We start from the raw sequence: 10,511 nt of genomic DNA, 5'->3' as shown, positions 1-10,511 counted from the left end.
AGGACACCACAACAGATATATATATAAAATAAAGTGTATTTATTCTAAGCAAACCCTCAGCACTCTTTATGAGATTAGAGGTAAGTACAACACAGTCTTATTAATGCATACAGTAAGTCACACAGGTAAGTAATACAGTTAGGCCCTAGGGGCCACGCAAACCATATACTAAGTAAGTGGTATAAGAACCACTGTCACGGAAATAGAATAGGCCTAGGCCTAGGGAATCGCTGGGGCTACACTACACTAGCGTTAGTTAGGAAGTGGGAGGCCCACGGGATTCGTGTGCAGAGTGGAAACACTCACGCGTAATGCGTAAAAGTCAATAGCAATGTTACAGTTTAGAAATAGATAGATTTAGGACACTTCCGGAGTAGCTAGGAAGTTGAGACTTGAAAACTAGACACTAGGATAGTCACTATCCTGATGAGCACCGGAGTACCCAAGTTACCTAGCCCACAGGCTGCGGGTGCATAGGGGTGAAGATGCGTCGTTTTAGTCGTCGACTCCTATGGATGCCTGAAGAAAGATGCTGACAGGCAGTCAGTGAAGAGTGTCTGGTGGATCCCAAGGCTGGGATCAAGAAGAGAAGAAACCTGCAAGCAGAAGGGACAGAGTCAAGGTCACTAGCCAGTGACCACGTGGAACCAGGAAGGAACCAGGCGATGTCGTGAAGAGTTGCAGGTGAAGGTGAAGCTTGTCGCTGCAGCCAGGAGGACCAGGAAGCGTCGAGGACGACCAGGACCAGGAGGCGAGCTGTCCCACGAAGGCTCTTGCTGTCGGCGGCGTCGAAGTTGGACTAGGACTCACCAAGCCTTGGCAAGCGGAACCCACGAAGAACAAAGGACTTGCTTCTGGTGCAGACCAGGAAGGTCTGGGGTGCTTCTTCTTTGCAGAGAAGCGGGAGCCAGTCTGGAGGAGCCAAACCAGCGCAGAAGATTTCAGGGAGCGTCGTCACAAAGGCCACTAGCCAGCGGGCAAGCAACCGGACAGACGCGGCAAGCAGGAAAATGCTGAAGGGCCCCACGCAGGACTCGTGGAGTGTGGGGGGCTGATCTTCGGTGCAGATGGTGCTTGGGGTTGGGGCTTCTCAATCCCCGGTGCACAACTTCGAGGGTACCTCAGAAGCTGCGCTGTAAGTTACTAGCCACTTTTCCCAGGTAGCCGGTCCCACGTCGCTCGTCGCCTCCACGGATCTCAGCTCTGCTGCAGATGTGGATGAGGGTCGGAGAAGTCTGGAAGTCAAGGCTCTGGTCGGGCTCTGCAGTCGGTTCCTCGTAGAACGGTCGCAAAGCAAAGGGTAGTCTCTTGATGGTGCCTGTTTGCACAGGGTAGCCACTCCTTGGCTACAAGGGAGATTCTTCAGTCTTCTTCTTTCGTTGAATGTCGAAGGTCCAGAGTTTCTGTTCAGTCTTGCAGGTTCAGGATAATCTAAAGTCTTGAGGCCCAACTCCCACTCTTATACTAATCTGGGGGGCTGGGATACCTGCTAGGTCACGCCTTATGGGTGGGACCTGGGAGGGGGTGGTTACACCCACTTCCCTTTGTCCAGTTTCGTGCCAGAGCTGGGGCTGGAGTGCCCCAGCGCCGGTTTGAACTGGACTATGCAAGGAACACCTTGTGTGCCCCAGGCATGTCTCATTCCTTTCAGCCCACCCTGCCCCAATACACTAAAGGCTGTCTGGGGAGGTGCTAGCACCTCCCCAAGCAGGAAACCTATTGTCCAGGCCTCCCTGGCTGGGATCACTCCCAGCAGCAGGAGGTCAGACTTGTGTCTGTGGCAGCAGCATCCATTTTGTGATGCTGAGGCTTTGGTTAGAGATAAACAGCAAAGTAGGATTTTAACATGTCTCTCCCTCTAGAAGGGAGGAATAATATCCTCATCACCAGAAATGGTATGGGGGTATTATTCCAAAGTGTTAGACACCTTACACGACATGTTTTGATAAAGCCAAACCATAGTTACCATAACCGTTTAAGATTATAAGGCACTTTAAGAGTATATGGTAGGCTATATCATAGAACAGCTATAAGGACATGGTTCCGAAAGCTGCAGACAGGCTCAGCTCATGCTAGAGCACCATCTCACATGTCACCAAGCACTCTGCCTCCAGGATTGTTAAGGCCTGCCATAGGAGTGACTGATAGGTACACATGTGTATATATATAAGGGCAGATATAGGCATACTATATCTAAGCAAGGGGTGATTACACGACCTTGCCCCAGCTGAGTGATCAGCCAGTTGTGTCTGATTGGAAGGCCAGCCCAGGGGTGGCATAATACATGCTGCAGCCCCTGGGAGGCCTAGGGTACACCTATGCCCTGGGTACCTAGGGTACACTATACAGGGTCCAATAAGGTGATCCTTACCAATTGGGTATGTACCTAGGGTACATGGAGTCCATTTTACAGAGAGAGCAGACAGCCTGAGACCCTGAATGGCAGGATCTCAGGCCAACTAAGTCGAAAAACCAGCTAGACATTAGGCAAAAAGTTGGGGGTAACCATAGTCAGATATCCACCTTCCTACACAACCCCCCCCAAACGAAAGGAGATAAGGCTGGCCTTGACAAGGTAAGCCTCTATTGCCTGAGTGGCCATATAAGGAAGAACCAGCACTGGCATGGTTACCCCCTGTCTCATGGTCCACTAAGCAATCCCTCATCCTAAAGATATCATAGGGTCTCCACCATAGGGAATCTCTACCTTTGGTGTGTCTTTGCAAAGTAAAAGGCTGGTGTTGAGATGGAGTACTGAAGTGAGTGTCCTCAAAGTGAGGCCTCAGCTTCCTCCAATCATCCTCCACCATGGATGCCTTTCTTTCTCTAACTGAGTTGCACTGTGCTCTCAGGGTCAGCCTCTGGCTACCTAAAGCTGGAGGCTGGGTCCCTTTTGTGGGCTTACTGGAGGGACAGGTCAGGTTTGGGGCCCTAAGGTCCCATGTTTGCCTGTGCCCAACAGAATCCCTCTGGGGGAGGTCCCTAACTACCTGTGAAGGGGATCCCTCAGGAATGTTTTTACCCATCACCTGGCTAGGGCAACTAACCAGGCAATCCTCATTCTTTTGAAGGGGGGGTTCTTGTGGACAGGGGCCCTCTTGGGGTCCACTGGCCTCCCTGACCTCTGCAGCCCTGGGCTGACTGAGGCAGGGTAGAGAGAGGCAGGCTACCTGCACCAGACTGGGTCCCACCTTGGAAGGGGCCACTGACATCAGAGGCTCTGCCAGGCCAGGCCTGGCTACCTCTGGGGCAGTTCCTTCACAAGGGGTGAGGTCAGATCCCTGAGGAGGCTGACCTTTTCCTAATGTCTGGGGAGAGGGAGACTTTTCTTCCTCCCCACTACTCTCTGTTTGTGTGGAGTGATCCATAGTTTCAGGCTTCACTACACCTATATCAGTCTGAGTGTGGGCTGAGACCATTACAGCCTTGCCAACCTTTTCAGGAAGGCACTCAGTTTGTGTTTGAGCTGTGACTGTCACAGCTCTGCCAATTTCTACAGGGAAGTCTGTCTGTGCCTGGGCTGTGGCTACCACTGCCCTTCCAACCTTTTCAGGGAGGAAAGCTACTTGGACAGGGGTTGTGACTGGCACAACCCCGCTACCCTTTTTGGAAAGGCCTACCATTTTAGAATGGGTGTCTTGTTCAACTCCAGCCCAAGCTGAGAGTTCTAAGTCATTCCCCAGCAAGCAGTCCACAGGCAAGGTTGGAGACACTGCCACCCTTTTAGGGCCAGTGACACCTCCCCAGCTGAGACATACCTCTGCCATGGGATGACTGTTCTGGTTGCCATCAATGTTAGTTACCTGGTATGAGAAACCAGGCAAAAGCTGCTCAGAGGGAACTAGCCTATGGGCCACCATAGTGATGCTAGCTCCAGTGTCTCTGTAGGCCTCAGCTTTTCTACCATTGATGTAGGGTTCCTGTCTGTACCTACCCAAAGTGTTGGGACAGGCAGTGAAGTTGGCAAACCCCATGCCACCATCACAGACAAGAGTAGCTGCTGCAGGGGAATTGGCTAAGCCAGAGTCCCCCTGTGTTCCCCAAGAAAACCCAACCAAATTTTTGGGGGCACTCCCACCACCTGGGGGATTACTGCTGACAGTAATAGGTGGTGTGACAGGAGTAGTTGGAGGAACAGTTTTGTTTTTAGCCTGTGGACAACTGCTGTCAGTTTTCCAATGCCCAGGTGTTTTACACACATGGCAGTAAGGCTTTTTAACTGTGGTAGAGGAGGGAGCTTGGGACCCACCACCCTGTGTGGAGTTTTGGGGCCCTGAGGAAGATTTCTCTTTTGCTTTATCCCCACCCTTCTCTTGAGGCTTGGTGGTATCTTTCTTTTGGTCACCACCCTGATTTTTAGGCCTAATCCTGGTCCTGACCCATTTATCTGCCCTCTTTCCCAATTCTTGGGGAGAGGTCAAATCTGAGTCTACCAGGTGTTGATGGAGAAGCTGGTTCTGACAATTATTAAGGATCTGCTCCCTCATAATCAAGTTGTACAATCCTGTATAGTCCTGCACCTTGCTGCCATTTAACCAACCTTCCAAAGCCTTAGTGGCACAATCCACAAAATCAGACCAGTCCTGTGTCTGTGTCTTCTGGGTGTCTCTGAACAACAACCTATATTGCTCAGTGGTTAAGCCAAACCCATCTATCAGAGCACTCTTCAGGACTTTGTAATTGTTTGCATCCTCATCACTGACTGTGAGGAGCTTGTCTCTACCTTTGTCAGAAAAGGAGAGCCACAAGATAGCTGCCCACTGACTTTGGGGTACCTGCTGTACTTTGCAGGCCCTCTCCAAAGCAGTCATCCATTTGTGGATGTCATCCCCATTCTGATATGGGGGGACTATCTTGCTTAGGTTTCTATGGTCATAAGACCTATCCCTATCTCTAGGAATGCTGCTGCCACCAGTGGGTTCTGACCCACACAATTTTTGCTCTCTAGCCAGAGCAAGCTTCTCTTTGGCAAGGGCAATTTCTTCCCTCTGAATCCTCAGATTAGCTTCCCTCATTCTGGCTTTATGCTCCTTTCTCTCAGGTGAAGTCATTCCCCTGTGAGAGGAAGCATTAGAGATGCTAGAAACATGGGAGTGGATGGATTCCCTTGAAGGGGATCCGTCCCTCCTGCTTCTCTGTGAATGCCTACTTGTGGGTCTGTATGGGGGGACCCCATGCAAACTCCCATGTAAGCTTAAGTTAGCCTGGCTAAGTCTCCTTACTTGGCTCTGGCTGTCTACCTCTTCCTCTGAAGTCCCATCTGACTCATCTGTGGTGGGTAGACCCTTATCTACAGCTATGGCACCATCCCTGGCAGCTCTTTCAGCATCATAGGCCTCCAGAAGCTCCACTAGCTGTCTAAGGGTAGGGTTGGAACCCTGTTTTATTCCTCTGGAGGTACACAAATGTCTCATCTCCTGGAATGTTAAGGTATCATATCTAGAGGGGATCTTTTGCAGACCTGATCCTCCTGAGAGAGCATCTACTTGATCTACTCTCAGAGACATGATCTAGTGAGGGTGTGGTGTGTGCACCTACCTACACTAGTTGTATCTACTAAACCTCTCTAGTAGTTGTAGTCAGGGTGTGTTACTCCCTTCAACCTACAACTACTAAGTCCAGTAGGACTTAAGTATTATAAACTATGTTATATGTACCTAGACAATATCTGTGTGATCTTTCAATTTAGTATCTCAAGATTACAATGGTGTTACAACAGCAAGCTCAGATCCCAACCGCTGCTCACCAATGTGAGAAGTTGGCCTGATGTATGATGTCACTAGTTATAGTGTACACCTTATATCAGTCCAAATACCCTTATGGTGATTGGTTGTAAAGTCAACCTTATAGACCAGCTATCCTAGTGGTAGCATGGACAAGAGCAGTCTTAGGCTAAACTCTGAATGGCATGTGAAGCCAGCTGTGATACCATATATAATCCCTTGAATACCAAATGAAAGGACACCACAACAGATATATATATAAAATAAAGTGTATTTATTCTAAGCAAACCCTCAGCACTCTTTATGAGATTAGAGGTAAGTACAACACAGTCTTATTAATGCATACAGTAAGTCACACAGGTAAGTAATACAGTTAGGCCCTAGGGGCCACGCAAACCATATACTAAGTAAGTGGTATAAGAACCACTGTCACGGAAATAGAATAGGCCTAGGCCTAGGGAATCGCTGGGGCTACACTACACTAGCGTTAGTTAGGAAGTGGGAGGCCCACGGGATTCGTGTGCAGAGTGGAAACACTCACGCGTAATGCGTAAAAGTCAATAGCAATGTTACAGTTTAGAAATAGATAGATTTAGGACACTTCCGGAGTAGCTAGGAAGTTGAGACTTGAAAACTAGACACTAGGATAGTCACTATCCTGATGAGCACCGGAGTACCCAAGTTACCTAGCCCACAGGCTGCGGGTGCATAGGGGTGAAGATGCGTCGTTTTCGTCGTCGACTCCTATGGATGCCTGAAGAAAGATGCTGACAGGCAGTCAGTGAAGAGTGTCCGGTGGATCCCAAGGCTGGGATCAAGAAGAGAAGAAACCTGCAAGCAGAAGGGACAGAGTCAAGGTCACTAGCCAGTGACCACGTGGAACCAGGAAGGAACCAGGCGATGTCGTGAAGAGTTGCAGGTGAAGGTGAAGCTTGTCGCTGCAGCCAGGAGGACCAGGAAGCGTCGAGGACGACCAGGACCAGGAGGCGAGCTGTCCCACGAAGGCTCTTGCTGTTGGCGGCGTCGAAGTTGGACTAGGACTCACCAAGCCTTGGCAAGCGGAACCCACGAAGAACAAAGGACTTGCTTCTGGTGCAGACCAGGAAGGTCTGGGGTGCTTCTTCTTTGCAGAGAAGCGGGAGCCAGTCTGGAGGAGCCAAACCAGCGCAGAAGATTTCAGGGAGCGTCGTCACAAAGGCCACTAGCCAGCGGGCAAGCAACCGGACAGACGCGGCAAGCAGGAAAATGCTGAAGGGCCCCACGCAGGACTCGTGGAGTGTGGGGGGCTGATCTTCGGTGCAGATGGTGCTTGGGGTTGGGGCTTCTCAATCCCCGGTGCACAACTTCGAGGGTACCTCAGAAGCTGCGCTGTAAGTTACTAGCCACTTTTCCCAGGTAGCCGGTCCCACGTCGCTCGTCGCCTCCACGGATCTCAGCTCTGCTGCAGATGTGGATGAGGGTCGGAGAAGTCTGGAAGTCAAGGCTCTGGTCGGGCTCTGCAGTCGGTTCCTCGTAGAACGGTCGCAAAGCAAAGGGTAGTCTCTTGATGGTGCCTGTTTGCACAGGGTAGCCACTCCTTGGCTACAAGGGAGATTCTTCAGTCTTCTTCTTTCGTTGAATGTCGAAGGTCCAGAGTTTCTGTTCAGTCTTGCAGGTTCAGGATAATCTAAAGTCTTGAGGCCCAACTCCCACTCTTATACTAATCTGGGGGGCTGGGATACCTGCTAGGTCACGCCTTATGGGTGGGACCTGGGAGGGGGTGGTTACACCCACTTCCCTTTGTCCAGTTTCGCGCCAGAGCTGGGGCTGGAGTGCCCCAGCGCCGGTTTGAACTGGACTATGCAAGGAACACCTTGTGTGCCCCAGGCATGTCTCATTCCTTTCAGCCCACCCTGCCCCAATACACTAAAGGCTGTCTGGGGAGGTGCTAGCACCTCCCCAAGCAGGAAACCTATTGTCCAGGCCTCCCTGGCTGGGATCACTCCCAGCAGCAGGAGGTCAGACTTGTGTCTGTGGCAGCAGCATCCATTTTGTGATGCTGAGGCTTTGGTTAGAGATAAACAGCAAAGTAGGATTTTAACATGTCTCTCCCTCTAGAAGGGAGGAATAATATCCTCATCACCAGAAATGGTATGGGGGTATTATTCCAAAGTGTTAGACACCTTACACGACATGTTTTGATAAAGCCAAACCATAGTTACCATAACCGTTTAAGATTATAAGGCACTTTAAGAGTATATGGTAGGCTATATCATAGACCAGCTATAAGGACATGGTTCCGAAAGCTGCAGACAGGCTCAGCTCATGCTAGAGCACCATCTCACATGTCACCAAGCACTCTGCCTTCAGGATTGTTAAGGCCTGCCATAGGAGTGACTGATAGGTACACATGTGTCTATATATAAGGGCAGATATAGGCATACTATATCTAAGCAAGGGGTGATTACACGACCTTGCCCCAGCTGAGTGATCAGCCAGTTGTGTCTGATTGGAAGGCCAGCCCAGGGGTGGCATAATACATGCTGCAGCCCCTGGGAGGCCTAGGGTACACCTATGCCCTGGGTACCTAGGGTACACTATACAGGGTCCAATAAGGTGATCCTTACCAATTGGGTATGTACCTAGGGTACATGGAGTCCATTTTACAGAGAGAGCAGACAGCCTGAGACCCTGAATGGCAGGATCTCAGGCCAACTAAGTCGAAAAACCAGCTAGACACTAGGCAAAAAGTTGGGGGTAACCATAGTCAGATATCCACCTTCCTACACCTCTCTTGCTTCTTTCAGCACCACCTTGCCTCTTTCTACACCCCTGTTTCCTCTTTCTGCACCCTTCTTTCCTCATTGTGTACCTCTCTTGCCTCTTTCTGCATCTCTATTGCCTTTTTCTGCACCCCTCTAGCCTCTTTCTGCAATGCTGTTGCTTCTTTCTGTACTTCCCTTGCTTCTTTCTGTACCTCTCTTGCTTCTTTCTGCACCTCTCTTCCCTCTTTCTCCACCCTTCTTACTTTTTTTCTACACCTCTGTTGGTATTTTCTCTTTCCCTCGCCCCTCGTTCTGCACCTCTATTTCTTCTTTTTGCACTTGTCTTACTTCTTTCTGCAGCCCTTGTGCCTCTTTCTGCACCCTTGTGCTTCTTTCTGTGCCCCTCTTCTCTCTTTCTGCACTCCTCTTGCCTCTTTCTGCACATCTCTTCCTTGTTTCTGCACCTCTCTTCCATCTCGCTGTTTCCCTCTCACCTCTATCTCCACCCCTCTTCCCTCTTTCTGCATCTCTGTTACTTCTTTCTACAGTTCTCTTGTCATTTTCTGCACCTCTCGTACAGAAAGAGGCAACTCACTTGCTTCTTTCTGCACCTCTCTTGCTTCTTTCTGCACCCCGCTTGCTTCTTTCTGCACTGCTCTTGCTTTTTTCTGCACCTCTGTTGTTTCTTTCTGCACTTCTCTTCCTTCTTTCTAAACCACTCTTGCTTCTTTCTACACCCCACTTGCCTCTTTCTGCACCCTTCTACCCTCTTTATGCACCTCTCTTGCCTCTTTCTGTACCTCTCTTGCCTCTTTCTGCACCCCTCTAGCCTCTCTCTGCATCTCCTCTGCTTGTGTCTGCTCTTCCTTTGCCTCTTTCTTTACTCTGCTTGCCTCCTTGTGCACCTCTCTTGTTTCTTACTGCACTGCTCTTGCTTCGTTCAGCACCTCCAGTGCAAATTTCAGCACCCCTCTTCGCTCTTTCTGCACCCCTGTTCCTTCTTTCTGCAACTCTTCTGCGTGTTTCTGCACCTCTGCTGCCTCTGTCTGAACTTCTCTTGCCTCTTTCTGCACCTCTGTTGCTTCTTTTTGCACTTCTCTTGCCTCTTTCTGCACACCTCTTCCCATTTCCTGCACCTCTGCTCCTTGTTTCTGCACTTTTTTTGTTTCTTTCTGTACCTCTCTTGCTTCTTCCTGTACCCCCTTGCCTCTTTTTCCACCCCTCTTCCTTCTTTCTGCACCCCTGTTTCCTCTTTCTGCACCCTTCTTCCCTCCTTATTCACCTCTCTTGCCTCTTTATGCACCTCTCTTGCCTCGTTCTGTATCCCTCTAGCCTCTTTCTGTATCTCCTTTGCTTGTTTCTGCTCTTTTTTTGCCCCTTTCCTTACCCTTCTTGCCTCCTTGTGCACCTCTCTTGTTTCTTACTGCACCTCTTACACATTTCTGCACCCGTCTTGTCTCTTTCGGCACCCCTCATCTCTCTTTCTGCACCTCTGTTCCTTCTTTCTGCACTTCTTTTGTTTTTTTATATAGCCCTCATGCCTCTTTCTATACCCCCTTGCCTCTTTTCCCACCCCTCTTCCCACTTTGTGCACCACTGTTGCCTCTTTCTGCACCTCTGTTCCTTCTTTCTGCACTTCGTTTGTTTCTTTCTGCACATCCCTTGCTTCTTCTGCACCCCTTGTACCTCTTTCTGCACCCCTCTTCCCTCTTTTTGCACCTCTGTTCCTTCTTTCTGCACTTTTTTGTTTCTTTCTGTACCCTTCTTTCCTTTTTGTATCCCTCTTGCCCCTTTCTGCAGTTTTGTCATTTTCTGCACCTCTCTTGCCTCTTTCCTCACCTCACTTGCCTCCTTTGTCACTTCTCTTGCTTCCTTCTACACCTCTGTTGCTTCTGTCAGCAAATCTCTTGCTTGTTTCTGTACCTCTCTTACATCTTTATGCACCTCTCTTGCCTCTTTCTGCACCTCTCTTGCTTCTTTCTACACATCTGTTGCATATTTCTGCACTTCTTTTACTAGTTTCTGCACCTCTCTTGTCTCTTTC

The sequence above is a fragment of the Triturus cristatus genome, chromosome 2_1 (genome assembly GCF_964204655.1).
Source record: "Triturus cristatus chromosome 2_1, aTriCri1.1, whole genome shotgun sequence".
In the NCBI taxonomy this organism is placed as follows: domain Eukaryota; kingdom Metazoa; phylum Chordata; class Amphibia; order Caudata; family Salamandridae; genus Triturus; species Triturus cristatus.
Note: the sequence above shows the minus strand (reverse complement) of the source record.